This window comes from Pinus tabuliformis, chromosome X, assembly GCF_031772625.1.
Source record: "Pinus tabuliformis cultivar Carrire ecotype Pingquan chromosome X, CPIR1, whole genome shotgun sequence".
Lineage (NCBI taxonomy): Eukaryota > Viridiplantae > Streptophyta > Pinopsida > Pinales > Pinaceae > Pinus > Pinus tabuliformis.
The window spans coordinates 468,754,381-468,776,429 of NC_142308.1; the positions used below are offsets into that span (position 1 = coordinate 468,754,381).

General features: G+C 37.2%; 1 protein-coding gene across 1 annotated transcript in view; it reads left to right on the plus strand.

The window, feature by feature from the left end:
* Positions 1-908: 908 nt before the first annotated feature.
* The window catches only part of LOC149140698 (trihelix transcription factor ENAP2-like), a 65,774-nt gene continuing 44,633 nt past the window's right edge, over positions 909-22,049 (plus strand). The window contains exon 1 of the mRNA XM_089449589.1: positions 909-1,613. The gene's annotated coding sequence lies outside the window, so the exon portion shown is untranslated. The remainder of the gene's footprint in view (positions 1,614-22,049) is intronic.

Sequence of the window (22,049 nt, forward strand, 5' to 3'; positions counted from 1 at the left end):
TTTGTCTTAATCCAATGGTTCGAGGAAGATTCTCTTTATATGTCATGGCTTCTGTGTTTTGTTCATGTCTCATTTTAGTTAAACATCTAGATTTTTTTTAAATGGTGAGAACTCTAGATGAAAAAAAAGAAAGACATATTGAATAATGAAATAAGAGATACAAAGTTATCAATGTCTATCCAATCTATAGATCAAATCTAATTTGGTGAAATTGTTAATTTAAATTTTACCATAATTACTAATTTAATAATAAACAAGAATATTAACAAATTTTTTTATCACATCCTCCCAATTTAATAACTAATTATAAATTAATTTCAACTTTAATAAAAATAAATTAAAGAACACATAAACCATGTCAAATAAATCATTTTCAATTATTTAATAACTAAAAAAAAAGGAAGGAGAAGACCAATCTACTTAATTTTGAATAATATAACTACCCAAATTCCCTTCAACATACCTTTCCAAAAATAAAAATAATAAAAATAAAAATACACTGCTCCTACTTGGTATCCAAGTTAACATTCCCTGCGGCAGAAGAGAAATATACTAGTAAATCATTTTCAATTATTTAATAACTAAAAAAAGGGAAGGAGAAGACCAATCTACTTAATTTTGAATAATATAACTACCCAAATTCCCTTCAACATACCTTTCCAAAAATAAAAATAATAAAAATAAAAATATACTGCTTCTACTTGGTATCCAAGTTAACATTCCCTGCGGCAGAAGAGAAATATACTAGTGAAATTTTGAAGATAATGCTCATACTTGATTCCTACTTGACATTCAACTTAACATTCTCTTCCATAGAAGTGAAATATACCAATGAAGATTTACTCTTAAGTGACATTCCTAGGATTTGCTATGCAAGTCACGAAACATCCTTGTGGTTTGTCCATTATTTTGAACTGTTAGGAACCTTTCATTCCATCCAAACTGAAATTGCATAGTGATCATCGAAGCCACCAAATAGTGCAAAGTCAAGTCTCCCAATACCTGTTTCCTTTTTGAAATTTTTGGGACCGGTCGCTGACAATGCAGTAAGAATTTTCACAACAGCACGCTGAAACCACAGTGCAACTGACCCAGCAATACACAGGGAAAGGAAGGCAGGCCAACATTTCAACAACCATCGTCCCAGAGGTCCTACAACTCACCCTCCCAATGAAATGCAATGCACTACAAGTAAATCTCCTTGTAAATTGCAAAGAAACCTCATTCCATAGGCAGTCAGAGATTGCTTGAGTTTATTTCCCTACTCCAATGATACCGCACATCACGTGGCCTCTAAATGACAATTGTGTATTTGGGGAGCAATTCTATTCTATGGAGTTTCCCTTCCATGACAACTATCCAATGACTGGTTTTAACAGCGGTGAAACCGCTTTCTTTTTCATGTTGGATTTGGAAAGGGGCAAAGGACCAGAGAAGTTGGTCATTACACACTCTTTGTATTTGTTAAGGAAACTGCCTGAGAATTGCCATCAAAGAAAGCCTTGGAACTGTATCCTCAACGGGAGGCATTTGCATTGGTCAGGTTGGAGTAGTGCCCACTACCTGTTTCTCCATAAAGGTGCTTTAAGAGTGCCATTCTTGATACTTTTCTGGTAAGAGATCTTTGCTTTATTTATTGGTCATCAAAATTGATTGAATCTTACAGCTTTCTTCACAGAATTTTGCTTTGTACTGACAAATTTCTACTGAGTGGCTCCTCTCACTTTGTATATATGTTGTTCTAAAATATAATATAGCTCTTCCCCATATAGTTTATATGTATGTTGTTCTGAGATATATCATAGGGCTTCTCAAACATGATGGTGTATTTACTTATAACATAAACACTAATAAATATTTCTGTGTGTGGATTGTAGCATTGTTTTCTTCAAATTTAGTTATCTTCTTATATATCATAATGAAGCGTTTATTACCTTCTGAATTTCTATAGCAGTGTTTTTAGTTAGTGCCTGTGCCCTTTGTGGATCTACTTCCTCTTTGTGGCTATTGTTGTTTTTGTGATGCATTTTCATTTGCAAGATTACTGAAAATATATACCCCTTGGTGAGAATTTTGTTCTGCCGTAATATGAATATAACTATCTATTGGGTCTGCTCGCTTGTTATTGCTTTTGTGATTGCTTTTCAATTCCATGGTTACTAAAAATCAAAGTGGCATGTTCTATATTAATTCTGTTCTACCTTAATATGGATATAATTATCTATCTATATATTTTAGGCTGTTGTGCAGTGATATGAATATAATTATCTATATTTTAGGCTGGTTCATAGAATTGGATGATTGCCTGACTGCATTTTCTTTTGCAGGCACAGCCTTATGTTTCAATACTGTTGTAACTTTTGGAAGTCAGTTGGGCTCTGGTCTAGTGATAGGTTGGTAGGAGTTTATTACAACTGCCCTTGATTTAATTCTCATTGAATTTGTGGTTGGGAGCCCCTGAAGCATCATATCCCAAGAGTTTCATTCTTGCTCTGGGGAAAATTTGGGTAGTTCTTTGTAAGAAAATAAAATACTGTTGTAACCTTCTCTCAATTCTAGACCATTTCACTTATTTACAATTAGCAAACTTGGATACTCCTTAGTTTTGTAAATTGTAGTGTATAACCATAGCCAAGAGACCATCAGGTAAATATAGTGGTTGACAGGCAGCATTGGACAGCTGCTCATACAAATACAGATATTCCATCTCAACAGAATTTGCGACGCACTAATGGTGGTTAGTACTTGCTGTTAAGTTTTGGGAATCAACGGCCTTGCTCCCTAGAGAATCTTGGCTTATGGTGGCTTCTTTTCACCTAAAGAACGATGAAAAATAAATATTGATGGAACTGAAATGACCTTCAGAAACTGACCGAAGTTAAGATATTTCGGTAGTGGAGAGGATTTTAGAAATCCTTTTCTGAATGAATGAACTAGTCATATTAGAAGTTTCAAGAATTCTATCGGTGGTAAAATGCCAAACCTATGTTTAGCGAGCAATTACAGAACTTCGAGAAATGTGAACGTAGGCAAAGTAGTCATAATAAGAACAAAAGTTTTCTATCATAACTTGTTAGATACCTCATATTTTAGAAGTAACTGGAGATGAGCAAGCTATTCAGTGCAAGATATTTCTCTGCCTTTAATCCTAGTTTTTCATTTTTTGGTTCGGTAGATGGGACTACTCATGGGGTTTGCACTGGCGACCTTAACATCAAAGAATGATTTAACAGCGCATCCAATCCCCATTTATTCAAAGGTAGATGGGACTACTCATGGGGTTTGCACTGGCGACCTTAACATCACAGAATGATTTAACAGTGCATCCAATCCCCATTTATTCAAAGCCCGCTGGGTGATCCTAGCAACTTGTTATTCCCGCTGTTTCATGTTTTTGAGGCTTGTACTGTTCTCTTCCGAGATGTTTCTATTTTTCCAGGGATGATTCTGCAAAAATTTGGGAATCTTTTTGGGTGGTTTCTAACCATTTTGAAATTGATTTTGTCCATGTTCTGTCATCTTATGCTGTGACAAAGTTGTTTAAAATCTAAGTGCCTGTGGTTTTCTCATATTTTAGGGGGAACTGGGTCATTTCTCGAAAAGACGAAAAGAAACCTATCTCTAAACATTTTATAAGTAAAAATTCGTGTTCGCCATTTGTGCATTGTTGAAGTTTTCATCATCCTCTGAAACATTTGAAAGCTAGTCTTGGAAGCCTGCTGCATGAGAAGAGACTTATAGCATGGATGCATGGGAGGGCAACAACAGAACTGAATTACTTCGTCTAGTTTTTAATTTTTACCAGGACCAATTTATTTTTATTGGACTGTAAGAAAAATGAGTACGCAGGATTGAGACTTCTGAAAAGCTATATCTATTATTCGAATTCCCCGACATATGGCAATTTTATTTATTTCACTGGTGTGGAATATTGTCCCTTGTCCAACTGGCAACTCAGCGTGGATGTTATGGTGAAAGCTGCTATTGAAATGACAAACAAGTTTCTCTGGGTTTGAGGATGAGTGAATTCACTACAGACTAGAGCCAAGGAGTGGCAACTTAGGCAACAACTTAGTCATGCCCAAAAGGAGTGGGAAGAAGATCTGTTTAATCCCTCGAAACAAACTTGTGTTTGGGATATTAATTATCACTTTGTAATTTTGAGGAATGCAAAGCCAATGGGGTTAAGATGACATCATGAATCAATTGCGACAAGGAGGGATACGACATTACAAAAATGTACTTTCACTATTTGAAACGGAAGTAGGCCTTTCAAAGCATTTTCGTACTTAAAGACCCAGATGGGAATTTGAGTGATGCTCAGAGTAAAGTAAATGACACTTTATGCACATTTCAAAGCCATTTTTCTCCTGGTAGTTGTGGAGCTGATTGTCTTACTGGTAAACAGTTCATTAGTGAGACATGGTTAAGGGTAAATCACCAGCTTGGCTGGATTGCCTTGTGAATTTTATCCGGCTATTTGGGCTGTGATTGGCGATGATCTATTCCGAATTTGTCAACAGACTTTGGATACATGCTTTAAGGGGTAGGGAGGGGAGAGGGAATCATTATAGACCTTGTTAAGTTGATTTGTAAAGAGACAGAAACGACACAATCGGTAGTTGGCAGCTTATCACTTTGTTTATTGTGTCTTATGAAGTGCTAGCTAAAGCTCTTGCTATTTGCATAAAAATCATTCTGCCTGAAATATTTGGCATTGGTAAATGTGGTTTATGAAAGGACATTTCATCATAGATAATTTTATTACAGCATGGGAAAGTCTTGAATAGGGGAGGTTGAACCAACCAAAAGGTTTTTTTTTTCTCAAGGTTTTTTTGATAAGGGTAATATAGTAAGAAAGAAAGAAATTATTTTAACATCCACGAGGCTAAAGATAGCCTATGGGACAGATTGCTTCTTCATCTGCTTGATGTATTTGGTGCTTTTTCTGTGAAGCTTCAAAATAAATGCTCCCAACTTCTTGACAAACCCCTCACTGAGTAGATTATCCCAAGAGATAGCTGTCAACATATCTGCATAACTTTCCCTGTTGTCTTTGAAGGCCTCACATTCTAAAATGAAATGTTTTTCCGTTTCTACTTTTCTGGAAGAACAAAAAATGCATACTCTTTGCTCCCACACTTCTTTTGGCCTTTTCCAGCGCCCTGTTTCACAACGGAGTTGATGAGAGTTAGTCCTTAACTGAGCAATAAGAATTTCTCTCGAAGAGATATTGGCCTCTATGTATGCTTTTGGTTGATGACTATGAGTGAGACTAAATACTTCAATATAGTGCTTTTTCTTTCTTCCTAGCTCCTTATCCCAAGTACACTTGTGGAACTTTTCCATAACAAAAGCTTTTATCTCTTCGTTGTTTATGGGACACGTGTTTAAGCAAATACCCCATTTACTAAACTATTTGTTATTTTGCTGCATCCAAGTTTTTTTTCTCTTGCACAATCTGTCATTAAAGACAACCTTAGGGCATCTACCCTCTTCCATTTGCTCATTTTTTTTAAATACCTTATGACTCGCACCATAGTAATTGCTTCAATATGAGTAGTTTTTGTTTCACTTAACAAGATAGCATACGGAACTACGCTTTTAATCTTGAATTTGTTTGTAATCAAACGCCTCTGAATTTTCTCAATTTGTCTCCATTGCATGTCAGAGGTACTGTTGGCCCATATTTCACAACCACAGAGAATCACCAGAAGCCCAAAAAGAGTTTGAGTGGTTTTCCAGTCCCATAACTCCGCCTCTCTACACCTATTTTGAAAAGCATAAAATGCTTTCCCAACCCCCAAAGTTCTTTTCTTTCTACAACCATTCCAATTTAGATTTTTGTTGAAGTCAATTTCGAGGTATTTGTAATCCGCAACTTCTTCCAAAATGTTGCCTTCAAAGTAGAACTTATGCTGGTTACGTTTTCTTTTCTTAGAGAAAACCACTACTTTCGTTTTGCTGATATTGACTTGCATTCCCACACTTCTACAAAAATGTTCAAGGGATAGTAAGTGCTCTTGCAAACCAAGAGCTGATTTAGCAATCAGAATAAGGTCATCTGCATACAAAAGAAGCCTTAACAAACTTGCCCAAATAGATACCATCACCCTCTTGCGAATTTAACCACTCCTCAAGCTTGTCGATATATAAACCAAAAAGGGTAGGAAACAATGGGCAACCTTGGTTGACCCCGATATTGCTTCTAAAACTTTAAAAAATGCCTGCTGAAGTTCTAATTTTGACTTTCACCTCTTCATACAGCCTATGCTTAGCTGCTCTCAAATGTTTAGGAACCCCAAGTTCCTCCATTCTATGCCAAAGCTTACCCTAGGAACCGAGTCAAACACTTTTCTGAAATCAACAAAGCAACAAAAGGCTTCTTCCTTTTTCTCCCAAAATTTTTCAAGGATGTGCCTTAAAGTTATACAATGATCAACTGTGGAATGTTTAGGTCTAAAACCTGCTTGCCCTTTAGCACACTTATCTCTTTCTTCTGCCCACTTGCTAATTTTGTTTTCTAGCATGCTTCCAAATAACTTTGCAAACAAAAGGTTTATCATGATGGTCCTATAATTGGAGGGATTATTGACGTCGCCGCTCTTGAAAAGAGGTATTGCCAGACTAGTTGTCCAATTTGTGGAGAGCCCCTAATGTATGATGTTGTTGAAATGTTTTGTAATGTGAGGTGCAAGAATCTTTGAGCCCCACTTTAGATATTTTGCTTGGAGTTCAGCTAAGTCTTTTGCTTTTCCAACACCCAACTTCTTGATACCCATCTCTATCTTTTGCGCCGTGAAGAGTTCAGTATCAGTGTTGACCAAGGGGGGAGGGTCAACCTTGGGATCCTGCTCATAGAGTTGTCTTGCATAGTCAAACCATTTAGAAGATGTAATACTATTTCCAGTTTGTAACTTTTTTCGGTTGGAGCTCCTTCCAAAATAATTTGGGATTATTTTTCTTAAGGAAGATTAGTTCTTCTCTCCTTAAAACCATGAAATCGACCTTTTTCTTGCTTAATAACTGCTTGTAAGCTTTGAGCTTTATATTATCCTTGTTTAACTCTTTCCACATTCTCCTTGCCTTTTTGCATTCCTCGTCAAACCAAGCATTAATCGGAAAGCAATTTGTTTCAGACTTCCTAATTTTTTCTCTTTCGCACTTTGCAAGTGCACATTGAATTAAATGTGTTAATTCATGACTATGAAGGTTGTGAATTGTGATTTTCTCCTTCTCGAAGAGCCTCTCTAGCGTTGTTTTGAAGGTATTACAATTTTTGGGGGTCAAAAGAATTCTGTCCTATGGAAGATTTTGTTGGACATGCTGAATTTTTTACTCTAATTGTTTCTTCCCAGTGCAAGAGAAACATAAATAAATTGACTTGTGATCTAATTTTAAGTCCCACCGCTGATCTCCAATCAAAACTTCCTCCATTTTCTCACACAAACCATGCGAGCAAATTACATAGTCTACTACACTTGCTCCATTGAAAGTATTGCAAGTGGTCCCTAGGGGACAGCTTAATTGACGACCATCATAATATGGGAAGTGGTCCCTAAGGGACAGCGTAATTGACAACCATCATGATATGAAGTCACAACTTAATTGGCGATCGTCTCGATGAGTTTTTGTGAAGCGTATGGTTTGAAATTCAAATCTCTTTTGAAAGCTTTGTGATTCATATGTGAGGGTGTGTATGGATTCACCTAAAAGTTTAATCATAATGGTTAGAATCGATCCCGTGTCACTGAAGTACGATTCCTCTAGACACAAAACAAAATAAACAATAATATGGAAAAGTGAATGTCATTATTGCATTAGAAAGTTTTTTCTCTCTGTTTTTGCAGGGTTTACTCATTTTATTCCTCCTCTTCTTCATTTTTGTGGTTTCGTTCCAAGTTTGCAGATGATAGGTTTCCTCCTTCAAGTCTTTTTTAATGGAGGAGCGTTATTTAGAAAACCTGCGCATTGTACTTTATTATATATACATAAGACAATATAAAGTGTATAGATTGTACAATTGTAATATACTTGTTTACATGTAATTGTGCAGTTTGGTATATACTTGTGTCTTGTGTTTCCCTACGTTTGTTTTTTTTATTTTGTGTTCATTTCTTTTTATGTATTGAAGTTTTCCATTACACCAAAATTCTCAGCGATTATTAAAGCTGTAGTCTAACGAGACTGTCTTTTTGCCTGAAAATCATGGAAATTTTGATAATATTTTGATAAATTCTGACAGGGATTTTTGTAAATCCAAGTTACAGTGGTTGAACCAAGATTTTGGGTGCCCTAGAGGTTTTTGATGGTGCTAAATCTATTTCCACCATAAAAAACATGATTTAAACATTGCTTCTGTAATATTTGTTGAAATTTGTTTGCCCAAATTCTGGCCACTTCCGTAATATTTGTTGAAATTTGTTTGCCCAAATTCTGACCCCAAAATGAATTCCAAAATAACAGTTAATACACGTTATCAATTACCAATAAAATAAGTGTGAAATTCCAACACCATGTTTCATCTATAAGCACAATTGGTATTGGAAACCAGACTGAACATTACGAACTTTGGATAGTAATTACCTTCCCAGATGCTTAACTTTTTGGAAAGACATTGAATTGAAGTGAGACTCTTTTTTTTCTAAAGAAGATTTCAGTTACTTTCCAAGAATATATAGCATGCCATATTACTTCTATGGATTTGCACATATCTAACAATCTAATTAGAACTTGGGGAAACACGTTTTAGGCCAAAGGCGAACATAGCAGTTCAAAACACACTGACTATATTTATAATCCAGTGGATTTGTTTTGTCGGAAATTAGAGATCCCGTACTTTTCGGAAAGTGCCGCCAACGGAAATACAAAACAATCTGGAGGGAGATACAGCCCGCTGAAGTTGATCCTTCAATTCTGCGATTAAGAATTTCGAGCTCTAAAGTTCTAGCTCTGCCTTGGAATTTCCATCTAGAAGTATCCTTCGACTTCCGTCTTCGAATTCTTTAGGGTTGCAATCTTAATATAAAGTCTTCACATCGAATTTTCAGTTCCCTTGAGTGCGTCAGATCTGTGAAATTTTGGTATTATTTAAGAGAGTTTTATCAACGGTTGCTAAATTCAATTCTGAGAGGGATTCATGGCAGAATCCTACAAAAATCCATATACTATTGTTACCGTTGACCATCTACAGCCAACGGGCTTGTCTAGTTACTGCTATAAGGGATTTGTGACCTGCGACAACTTATTTGCTGTCTCAAGGAGGATATGAGTTCTAGAATAAGTTGACTCAAGAAATCAGCTCTATATTCGATGGCTATCAGTAGCAATAACATATTTGGGAACTCTGACCGCCTTGTCCTCCAAGATTGCTCCTCTGAATCAACCTACTTTTCAGTTAGATACCAAAATGTCTGTTTCTTGTCTAAACGGTTCCCTCAGCAGAGAAAAGTTGAATGCGTGGATTTGGAATTTAGAAGCCTACTTAATGACCCAGAAGAATATTTCATGATTAGAGGCTCATAGTTGCTGAAGTTCATATAGAGGATCAAAACCTTAATCGGCGGCACTCTTAAAATTAGATGTTCGCTGCCTCTAATTAACCAGATATCACATTATGGGTGGAACAATTCGGAAGCGGGTTTATCCTCTTGCCTACAGTCAGGAAATACTAGCACGCTACTTGCACCTTTGACAGATCACCAGGTAGACTGCTCAGCAATTCATTGACAATTTCAACAAACTACCTATCAAGCTTGAGGTCAAAGACGATAATGAATTATGAAACCCTCCATCTTAAGTTTATTGGTGGACTTATTAGTTTTTGTTTTTTTACGATAATGAATTATGAAAACCTCCATCTTAAGTTTATTGGTGGACTTATTAGTTTTTTTTTTTTTTCGGAGAAAACTTGCAGGGATCCTTCCCATCCATTTGGTACTTTGCTAGTTCCAATCATCCCACGAGAGGCATTATCCCACGAGAGGCAAACATGTCACAAGCAAGATATTGGTGGACTTGTTAGTTTTTGTTTTTGTGCGGAGAAAACTTGCAGGGATCTTTCCCATCAATTTGGTGGACTTATTAGTTTTGTTTTTTTCCGGAGAAAACTTCCACGCATCCTTCCCATCAATTTGGTACTTTGCTAGTTCCAATCATCCCACAATCCTTCCCATCAATTTGGTACTTTGCTAGTTCCAATCATCCCACGAGAGGCAAACATGTGGGAGGCAAACATGTCACAAGCAAGATTTGAACTTGAACTTGGGTGGTGGGGATAAGAACTTGTCTCTCAGCCATCCAAGCTAGACCCATTTGATAGGTGGATGTTTTAGTTTTATGGATGTATGGAAGGAGTAAAGTTGCTCAGGATCATTTCAATTAGCCACCTTTCCAATTTGCACTGAAGTTAGAGTCCATGTTAGCAGAAAGCACCTTCTAAGCAGACTCTGTCCTCTCAACAACAATCGCAGAAGAAGGTTTCTAATCCAAAGCTGACTTCTTTTTTATTTCTTCTTCTTAGCCTTCTACCAATGGGGAGGGAAACAATTGGGAAACGAAAGGTTCAACACCTTATCTAGGTAATGGGAGAAGAAGTACCACATATAACATCGGAGGCATGGGCACGCTATTGATGAGTGTTACACATTGAAGGTTGACAAGGATAAAGGTCCATCTTCTGAACCACAAGAAGAAAATGGTGAGGTTGATGCCAATAACCGTAAGCCTGTGAATCCCAATCTGGTTCTTATGACCAAGGATTGTTCCATTAACAATTGTTACATAAAGAACAAAATAGCTAAGATGGCCGTTGACAAGTGGAAGTTAGAAAAATCTGATTTCTTAGCAGCTAGTGGATGAGCTTCAACATCCTAAATTGACACATCCCAATCCATATAATCTTGGATGGTTCAAAGAGGCAGGATAACCTACTTTTGTTACTCGTAAATGTTCTATTACTTTTGTTGTCATGCCAAACAATGGACTGTGATGTGATTACTATTGATTTCCTGACCACCTCCTTGGAAAACCGTACCAATAACAGAGAAGGGCAATTTATGATGGTTTTTTAGAATACCTACAGGATTCACAAAGATGGCATGGTATATAACTTGACTTCCTCTTACCATCTTTAAGTTTATTCTTCTAATTAAAAACTTTTTTGGAAGAACAATGGTTAAGAAGGTAAATTTTGATATGCTTTTGGTGCTTTGTGTGGTCTGACCAGCCAAAAGAGACAATGTGAAGAATTCACCTCTTCTTGCTATGGAAGTTTCTCTCTAGACAAGTCAAAAGAGACCATGTGAAGAACTCACCTCTTCTTGCTATGTAAGTTTTTCTCTCTATTTTTGGAAATGCTACTTATAGTAACTTATAGTGGTTCTTTGGCTAAGCTGCCATACTAGGAGGGGCATTTCTATGCCATCAAAATCACCAAGTCTTGCATTTGGCCTCAGTTGCACTCAGTCCAGGGGGTGGTGTTTGAACCCAATGATTTACAGTAACTCAAGATCAATCACGTCGTTGATTGCTACTAGACCACACACCACATGCATATGCAGATTTTTTGAGGAATCCAGAGGACTTCTTCCCACGTGGGCAATTCAACATTCTATTGAGCTTCTTCTTGGATCTTTTCTACCAAATCAACCTTCTTAGAACTACAGTCATTGAGAGACAAAATTGAAAGACAGATTAAGCAATTCTAACAGGGAGTAAGATCTGCCCCTGATGATTCTGTGTGGTTCTCTGGCACTTATTATGCCCAGAGGGAACAAGGCGAATGGCGTAAATGCAGAAATTACAAGGCATTGAACATGATAAAAATGAAGAATTGTTAGCACCATATTCATAGGAATAGACTGGCATAAATCGAGCTTGGTGGTCTGACCCGACGTAACCTCAAAACCTGATTGGGTTAAAATCTGGTCAGGCCTGGCCCATTCAGAGGTCTGACTGGGTTAACCATTAACCCTTCTTTATAAAAAGCCAAAAGTGATTTGAGCTCGTATTTTGAGCTGATTTTTTGTGAGTTGGAGTTGTTTATGCACATGTTTTGTAACATTGGGAAACGACCTCTGACACGTAGCTAGGACAGGACTACAGCCAACTTACCTTTGCCAGGGAACACCCACTACCGATTTGCAACAACAATAACAATAGCTACCAGGTGGGATTCTGGGAAATCAATTCCAACCACCAAAACTTTAGAGACCAAAATTTTAGAGGCAGCAACAACAATAACAATAGCTATTAAGTGGGACTCTGGCAAATTGATTCCAACCACCAAAACTTTAGAGGTGGGAGTTGGTGATGGTATTTGTTTTCTTATTACTTGTATCTTCTTACATTACAGGCGGGGACTATGGTGATGTCTCTAGAGATTTGAACACGTTTGAGACTCTTGCAAATTGATTCCAAAAACCAAAACTCCAGAGGCCGGAGTGCCGGAGTGAGACAGGAGTTGCTTTCTTATTACTTTATTTTCCTACACTACCAGCTTATGGGTGACGCCTCCGGATATTTGAACACTGGTGGGACCCTTTATGCTTTTTCTGATCTGATTTGAGGGCAGTTATGGCAAAATCTTGTACTAATTTTCAGCCTTATCTTCACCAACTAGCTGCCAGGGAATAACTTTTCAGAGAATCAGGCCTCACGTTCCAGAGCTAGGGTAACTGCCACCAGGGAACACTTTCGAAATGCAGTACTCGTTTCTAAACATTGGTTTTTAACCAGCAAAGACTTTTCAGAGAATCAGGCCTCACGTTCCAGAGCTAGGGTAACTGCCACCAGGGAACACTTTCGAAATGCAGTACTCGTTTCTAAACATTGGTTTTTAAACAGCAAAGACAGCTAGGGCACAGTTTCTAGCGCTCATTTTAGACTCGATTTTTTCAGCGGCAAGAGCAGCTAGGGCACACTTTTCAGAGATGATTTTTTCATGATTAGGGCAGCTGGGGCACAAATTAGAGCTTATATTCAGGGTCAATTTTCCATAGCTGGAGCAACATTTTTTGCCAATTTTCTGAGCTGAAACGATTCATTTTCAAACCTGATCTTTACTCTTTTCTCACATTCTTTTACCCCAAAATGCTTAAGAAAAGTGTTTTGCTTGGAATTACTGCACAAAAAGCGAAAGTGGCTTTGGTAAAATGGGTCTTTTATAGCAAAGAATGTAAATGGGGGATCAGCATGTTCAAATAACATATTGATCATGTCCTCAGAGGTGAAGTAACAAACTGTCAAAAGGTCCTTCAAGATGATAAACACCAGGAATCTCTCGTCTTATAATCCATAAAGGCAGGCAAAAATAGTGTGATAGTGGTATGTCCTGTAACGTGCTAGCACACGGAGTCACATATGATTCGAAAGATGAGCTGAACTAGAAGAAGCACATGGGGTTCCTACAGGAAGGAATCATTTAAGCAGAACAAAAACTAGAAATAAAGTCGAGGGCCAACCCTTTCAGATATTTTTAACATTACCGCGCTCAATTTGCATACCTTCTTTGCGCTACTATCCTCGGTTCCCTACTACCTTGGATGGCACGGGTTGCAGGAAGAACGTGCACGAACAAGCCAAAAAAGCGATTATGAAATTTTGGCGTCGATCAACCACTCCCTTCAATGTCGTACTGGTTAGGATCCCAATTCATAGGTCACGATAGACTCTATTGTCATTGTTGGCTCGGAATTCAAAATCCCTTACTTTGAGGCCTCAAGAGTGTATATATTGGTGGTTGAAGACATGGATGAGGTCCTAAGACCTATATGCAATTCATATAGAGAAATGAGATGGACCAACATGATAAACAAAGGCATGCCCAATTTGTATAATTGGGCACAATGTTCTTCAAATATGTGGATGTATCGTTGTATTGATTTGACAAATTGTTATTGTAAGGGATATGATAAAAACATGTCATAAAGTTGTTACTCGCAATGTGTAACCATGTTGTTGTTATAAGAATGTTATTATGTAACCATGTTGTTGTTATAAGAATGTTGATGAAAAGATACACTATCATATTTAGAATCTTGATCCCATATGTTGGCTACCTTATGGACATCATCTTAGAGGATATTGACAAAAAAATCTTAGTTCCATGAAAATTGAAATATATATAAATATCACAAAATCCTAATATAAGTGAAAGGACTAAAAAATACAATAAGCAGTGATGGCCAAGAATAAAAGGGGGATGCATGAATCAACTCCTAAAAGGATATAAAAAAAGTATATAAATATCAACAAAAGCTTAAAATAGGTGAAAGGATTAAAAAGTACAATAAGTATTAATAGCCAACAGTAAAAAAGGGAAGTGCCGTGAATTATCCCCTAAAAGGAGAAAAAGAAGTATAATATACCAACATGAGATGACATGGAGCATATAAATAGGCTATAGAAGGTGAACCTTGCCAGTTCAAGAAGAGGTAGCAAGTAGACATAACCATGAGAATAAGCTGTCACAAATCCCTATGAGGGGGGGTGACAGTCTGATTTGCCATTTAAATTGCAGATAGTAACACCAAGTGCCTTGCAAGTAATGCCATCTACTAGTTGGTTGGGGCTAGGGCTTTGACGAGTAACCTTGTTCAACATCAAACACCAATGTTGTTGGTGAAGCTAGATATTGAAGAAGAAGAGGGAGCACTCCCAACATCTAGGGTCAAATAACCACTAATAGTAGATATGAATCTAGGAATACATCTCTAAGTAGGGGTCTTGTGATGATGACTCTCGCAAGTAAGTTTGGTCCTCTTATGGAATCCTTGCTATGCACAATTTGGTGCCCAAGTAGTGTAGGCCAAGGAATAGTGTTGGATGTGCTTAATGTTGTCTAACCAAGTGGCATTTGTTGCATGCTTTACCCCACCATTATCCTAGAGCAAGTGAAATAAGAAGGTAATATGTGTATGTTAATTTTAGGTATGTTCTATGCTAGAGAAATTTATTTCAATTTTCACAGTTAGCTCAATATCTTTTCCAGATTAGCAATCACATTAGCATTAAAGTAAACTGCAGATAGAACATAAATTTAATCGCAGAAGACAAGCCAAGACAAGAGGACACAAGATGTGGCGCTAGCCAGGGACAAACCCCAATGTGGGGAAAGCCTTGATCAATTGTTTATATGTTCTTCAATAGTTCAGCAGAGAGAGAGAGAGAGAGAAAGATAATACATTTACAACAGAAGTCAACACTTTGACTTATCTTAAATAAGAGCATAGATCATCTCTAAGTGGATGATACATGAGGTAGCGGAACTCAGTTGAAGACATGTTGCTTCAACTGATTCTCCCAGGTGACCCCATCACCCTTCATAGTGCTGCACCTTGTCATCATGCTGCACCTCATTGTGCTGCATCGTGCTGCACCCATCATCACCATGTTGGACCTCATTACCATGCTACATGCATCATACTGCTGCACCATGATTGCTTGTTGTCCTATGCAAGCACCATGTCCTTGCTGTCCCATCATTTAACATTGTTGTGCCATGTCATAGCTTGTTGTCCCAAGTACCAAGCTCCAACAAGCACATGTCCCCTGTACCACTTACCATGTTGTTATCCCTTGCAACACCATGCTGCTGTCCCACTGTTTAGCATTGCTACAACTGTCCCAATGTGCTTTTGTTGCCACATGTCATCGGTGCTATTATGCTGCCCATGCATCTTGTTGTACTATCACATTAGTATGCATTCAAACTTCATGGGTCACTTTGTTGTTGTTGTTGTCTCGTTATGCCATCATTGCACTATGCCATTGCTGCTATCCCACTTTCATTGCTATTACATGTTTGCCATACTGTTGTCATACTGTTCCATGTATTCTGGGCAGCCTTTATCACCAACAATCGTCACACTTTGGCATGCTGCTCCAACCCTGTTTGTTAGTGCATATTGCAATAACCTTAATGTTCTCCAGTTTGCCCCAAACAAACCTTGAAAGACTGTGGCTTGCTGAAGGTGAACTCCTTCCTTGCTAGGTTGCTGCCATAGGGTATATGACAGCTCTTAATAGCTCAATGCAAGCCCAACTGTGGTGCTATGGCCTAAGGCCTAGCACAACAACAATTGGCTTTTGGTTATGCTCAACACAACAACGTTTAACCCTTAACACTTCAACCTCATAACCATAGTTCAGATATCCTTCAATGAGACCTAGAACGGTCCTTAAACTGCCTTGCTATTAGCTGTGTCTAAGGGCTGCATTATACCTTCTATTCTCTGGGGCTAGGGCATGTTTTACTCCAGCTATGGTTCCTCCAAAAGTTGCGGTTATAACCCTTCTTGTAAGACTTCGTTTAGGGCAGCGTTAGCCCTTCTTTGATTGCGAATAAGTGCATGGCTTGGACAACAGTTTCACCTCCTACTTTAGACTGCGGTTAGGGCACCATACTTATATTTAGGACAACGTATATCCTCTTCTTGATTGCGGCTAGGTTACCCTTGAGACAAGGTGGAGGATTAGGGCATCTCTTCATGACTGCGTCCTCTAGGTTAGGACAACGTATATCTTCTTCTTGACTGTGGCTAGGGCTGTGCTAGGATTGCGGTTAGGGCAGATTGTAACCCTCCTTTCCTCCTGCGTCTTAGGGCTACTTCCTCCTAGATTTCTCTCACACTAAAACCCAAAACAAGTGGAGAGAAATCAAGAGTGAAGTGTGTGAGAAATGACTCTCAAGTCATCTCCTTTTATACTAAAACGTTGAGCACATGTGTGGGTTATTTGGTTGCTGGCCGACCTTGACGAATTGTCCCATAACACTAATAAATTCATATCTCCATGAATACTTATCGGAATCGGATGATCTTTAGATCAATCTTACACCTCTCGATGCGAGGGATCCAAGACAAATACCAACTGCCATTAATAAGATGACCCACATGGAGTTTGGCCCTAGTTGCCAAATTTAACAGTGTAATTGTCGCAAAAGAACTCTAGATTAAACATTACTTAAGAACAATGGCTCTTTAATGTACAAGACAAGGAACCATTGGTTAGGTTATTTGAAGAAGGCCAATAAGATCCGCTAGATTCCCTATAGAGACAATGAAGCCTCCCTTTAATCTCATAATAGACTAGAAAACTAAAGATAAAATTCTCTTTTGGCTCCACTTCATGGAATAAGTAAAGTTTATGGATCCATTCCTCCCTAGGGATGTGGTAAACCATGGGTAATCCACCTCAACCCTCAACAAATGTATGCATATTTGACACTAATTGAGAGTAAATCAATGCCCATGTAATAAGTGAAAGTGAAGGTAGTTTAACTGAAAAATGATACCATTGGAGATAAAGCACAACTTTGGGTTAAAAATTCTAAGCAATGTTGTCTAGAAGACTTAGATAAATCTCCTAAAAATATCTCTCCTGAGACTTAGATAAAGCTCCTAGAAATATCTCTCCTAATCATAGAATTAAGTTATTCCTCTATAACGGGGAGGAGGTGGAAAGGGGTACAAAGGGAGATTGAGTGGGGAGGAAGGTAATCAATTGAAATTCCCACTAATTGCAAGAATGACATGACTTAGAAAACCAACAAGGCTACCACTTATATTGGTCTAAGAATGCAAGTCTCTTAGAAGAAAAAAACATAAAGAAGGGTATTTATCATGCTCCTAGGAGGAGTTTTCCATTTGTTACAGCCTATGAAGGTAGATGATATGCCCAAAAGAAGTTTCAAGATGGAAGAGGCATCAAATTTTTTATGTACAATGCCTGAAGGAATAATCCTTTCGCATCAAATAAGACATTGAAACATGATGGTCTAGACCCCCTTGATCTGAAAATACCATGTATGACCAATGCCAACACCATAAATCTAGAAGCATATAAGACAAAAAGTTTAGTGAGTGGACCAAAGTGCTTAATCTTGGATGGATTATCTTGAAATGAAGTTGGAAGTGTTGTCTCTCAAGCATGGTTAAGGAAGCATATCCTTTGCACATAGGTGGTTTGGATGTAATTTTCATACGAGACTCGTAAATTGCACCCCTAATTAAGTATATGATCATGTTGTGTTGTCAATTGGTTTCCCACAAAAGGAAAACAATACTTTGAGAAGACCTTTTTGTTGTATGGAAGATCATGATGTAATTTTCATACTAAAGACGAGACTCATAAATTGCACCCCTAATTAAGTATATGATCATGTGGTAATGTCAATTGGTTTCCCACAAAAGGAGAAACAATACTTTGAGAAGGCCTTTTTGTTGTATGGAAGATCATGATCTTGGTTTTCCTAAGATTATTTATTAGCTTCTAAAGGTCACAAAACTAACCTAAAACATCAAGTGTGCCTCTATAAACCTATTGGAGTGGAGGCCAACAAAAACACATCCTATACAAATAAAAGGAGTGAAACTATATCTGATGAAGTAGGTAACCATCCTCAACTTGAATAGAACCCTTGAGTTATTATTCAATCTCACCAATGTAGACCCCAAAGAGGGTGGGAAGGTGGGATACCTTTTTTTGGCACCAATAGTACTCTTGATATCCTTGGAAATCCCGTGGATGTGTAGAAAAAACCCACTACTGTCTCATAGAGTTGCTTCATTGTCGGGACAAGAAGGTTAGGTACTCCAAGGGAACAAAGATGCTTAATGAGTAAATGTATAAGAATAGTGTCACAAGCTTTCAATAATCAATGAAGCAACAATAGACCATCTAGGACCTATGTTTAGCCTCCTCAATAATAATAGGTAGAGAGAACATGTGATTCATTGTCTTGTAATCCCTCCTAAACTTGAATTGACTCTAGTTATCCAACCATTCTTCCCAAACTAGTCATATGTGTAATGATTCATAATGTAGATCAAATCCAATTTCCCATAAAGCAGAGCCAATCACAATAGAGAGGACTGAGTGTATGAATGTTTGGATTCTCCAACTAGAGCAAGTGTTTATGATTTGGGAATGTCAAGGATACTTGGTTCTCTTTGGAGTGGTAAAACCAAATTTGGGATTAATGTTAGATATTTCATACAATTCAAAGTTATAGTGGTTGGAATATAATCTAAGCAAGTGTTGTTTCCAGGAAATTGTAGCATTGTTGTTTTACTTATCAATGGTGAATTTATTTAGTTGATTAGGTAACATACTCAACCCCCTAAGTAGCATTGAGGAAGTGGGATATTTTAAAATTTTCCACTTACGCACTAATGTAAGGTTACTGATGAGCTCACAGAGACTTTCTACTCATTAAGAATTGTCCAAAGATTGTATTCTTGCTCAATTTGATTTCTAGCAAAAAGTGATGGCCTCTTAAAGTTCCTAGGTGCCTTCTCTACCCTAGGCCATTATTCCTATGTTGGGCTTAAGTAAACTATTTTTCACATTAGATATAAAATGACTAGATACAAAGTCAACTAGACATATAAACAATAATAGAAGCTCAATTAACATAAACCTTTAAAGATCATAAGAGAACTTAAAAATCAGGAAGTAAATTGTTAGCATGCCATTAAACAATTACACAACACATAGATATTCCCTTAATTGAGAAAACCAACTAACCTTTGAGCTCCACCACTCTTATATTCTTGATCAAATAATACATCTAGTTACAATGAATGTTGACCTTAGTCCACGCCTAAGGCTAATGCATTCATCATCCTTCATCATCTCTCATTAGCCTTACATCATGCTTTATTTAAATGACATAAATCACCCTAATTCAAAGCAACTCAAATCAATATAGGTTGTTGAATATTATTGACTAAGGCCCCAAGAATCTCAAGATTCATAACTGTTTCTTGATTGTAGTTGATTCCCTGTCAATCACCAGTCAACCACTAATATAAGTCAAATATGTGCATGCACCCAATTTTGATCCCTTCGATTATCTCAATCGAGTATCGACTTTCATCGATTTCTCAACTACCCATAAAATTTGACTAAGATAACTGCTCTTTCAAATTGATTGTTGACATTTCAAATCAATTATTGACCCATCGAATTGGATCGACTTGTTATTCCTAATCAATTGTTCCTAACCAAACCATTGATTAGTTAAAATCATAATGTTGACAGATATTACCTGCAAAGACTACAACACCTCAACATTCTCCCACTTGTTGTCTTCTTTTCATGAATTGTTAATACTATGTTTTTAGTGAACCAGGGCTCCTAGGCCCAACTAGTCTCTACACAAAGAGAATTTACCAACACTCATTGACTTTATTAGGAAGTCTGCAACATTCTGCTCCTTATCTACTTTTACCAACAACACCTTCTTACTTTCTGCCATGTCTATAATGAAATGGTATTATAAATCAATACGTTTTTTCTTTGAATGATAAGTCGAGTTCTTTGCCAAGAATATTGCACTCTAATTCTCACAACCTATCCTTATTGTTTGTTGAGAAAACCTAATATCTAAACACAACTTCCAAAATTAGATTTCTTCCTTACCTGCATGAGTGGCTACCATGTATTTAGCCTCTTTCATCAATATTGCAACAACTGAATGTCTCTTACTTATCTAACTAATAGCTTCACCAAACAAGTCAATTTTTTTTGTTTAGATCACCATCCTAGTTGGCATCAACAAATCCTTGTATGGTTGCTTCACTATCAACCTTAGGTTCTTCATGGAAGTATATCACATAATCACTCATGCCATGCAAATACCTAAGTACTCTTTTGATAGTAGACCAATGTTTTTTTTCCAGGTGTTGTCATGTATCTACTCAATACTCCCACTACATAAGCAATATGCAGTCAAGTACAAACTGTTTCATACAATAAACTCCCTACAACACTTCGATTTGAAACAAGGGCCATGTTCTCTATTTCTTCATGTGTCTTTGGAAGTTATTCAGTAGTTAATATTTCCCCAATAAGAATAGGTAGCCTCGACGGTTTACAATCTTGCCTGTTGAAATGATATAGAATTATTTCAACATACTTAATTTGATTTAGCCAAAGTTTCCTAACTGCACCATCTCTCCTAATCTCCATTCCAAGAATGAAATGTATAGCACCGAGATCCTTCAAGTCAAATTTGGAGGATAGTTGCATCTTCACCTCCTTGATTGCACCCATATTGTTTTTTATCAGCAACATCTAATCAATGGACAACTCTATATATATGAAACATTTTCCTTCTAACTTGAGATATGCACAATGATCAACTTGGTTTCTCAAAAATCCCAAATCCCTAGATATATGTTTCAAATTTTTGGTACCTCATCTTGGGTGATTACGTTAGACCATAAAAGGACTTCTTTAGCTTATAGACCAACTTCTATTTTCCCTTTACGATAATTCGTTTAGGTTGTTTCATGTATATCTCTTCTTTGAAATCACCTTGTAGAAATTGTGTCTTTACATCCATTTGATCTATTTCTATATAAAATGTTGCAACTAGAGACATCAATATCTTAATGGAAATTTATTTTGCAACAGGGGAAAATATCTCACCAAAATTGACTCCCTCAACTTGGGAATAAACTTTCGCCACCATTCGAGCCTTTTACCTCTTAACTTGATCTATCGCATTCAATTTTTTCTTGAACATCCACTTGCAACCAACAAGGTTACTTCCATTATGTAATTTGACCAAATCCCATGTCTCATTCTTGTACAAAGAATCATTTCATCCCTCATGGATTTCGACCAAATTTTACCCTCTTTTGAATCGAGTACTTCCTCAATTTTCCTAGGTTTGCCATCGATAGCATAAAATACAAAATTAAAATGGAATTTGGTTGAGGCATATTTTTTAGGTTCCTTCTTTATTCGACCCGACCTCCTCAAAACTAGAGTCTGTCTTTCCACTTCTTCATTTGACTTAATTGACTCATCGAAGTCATTTTCTTCTAACCTCAAGTCGAACACCAACTTTTGTTTTCCTTTCTCATTTTATGGAATCTCTTTAGTCTAGGAAGTACACTTAACTTCCATGAAGATTACATCTCAACTACAAATCACCTTCCTTGTCACTAAATCCCATAATTTATATCCTTTCTTCCATCCTTTTAGCTAATGAGAATACACTTGAATTCCTTGTTATCTATATTTTTCCTCTTCTC